Here is a 483-nt window from a genome sequence, read left to right as displayed (position 1 = left end):
ATAATCATTCGTTTGAACAAAGCTTTCTATTTCAGAAATAACTATCTTATAATTATTCACTATTTCTATTTTTTAAACAAATTAACGCATAATAATTATTTCTGAAATAACGTTTAAAATCTATGAATACTGGAGACACACTACATTACACGGAAATAGTTTACAACCTTAGCAGGGAATTTCAGAGCCACTGTATAAATTTACGACAGTATTTAAAAAATGAATTTTGAGTAAAATTATAAAATTTTAAAATCTTATATTTTAAATTACAAAATTCCCTTCAACAGCGCATACCTACTGCTATGTTCTGGTAGCAGATTTACTTGGGATGCCAGGATAATCGCTGAAGGCAATTATCCAAAAATAAGTTAATTAATTGATTATAAATTGAGTCCTAAAAATCTATTATTATAATTGGATTCCTTTCCAAAGGCTGTTTGTGTGTTTACCAGTTTACCAATTAAATACCTTTATATTCATAAA

Source organism: Halyomorpha halys, unplaced genomic scaffold, assembly GCF_000696795.3.
Source record: "Halyomorpha halys isolate HHAL.00 unplaced genomic scaffold, Hhal_1.1 Scaffold265.1, whole genome shotgun sequence".
NCBI lineage: Eukaryota > Metazoa > Arthropoda > Insecta > Hemiptera > Pentatomidae > Halyomorpha > Halyomorpha halys.
This window is presented reverse-complemented; position numbering follows the sequence as displayed.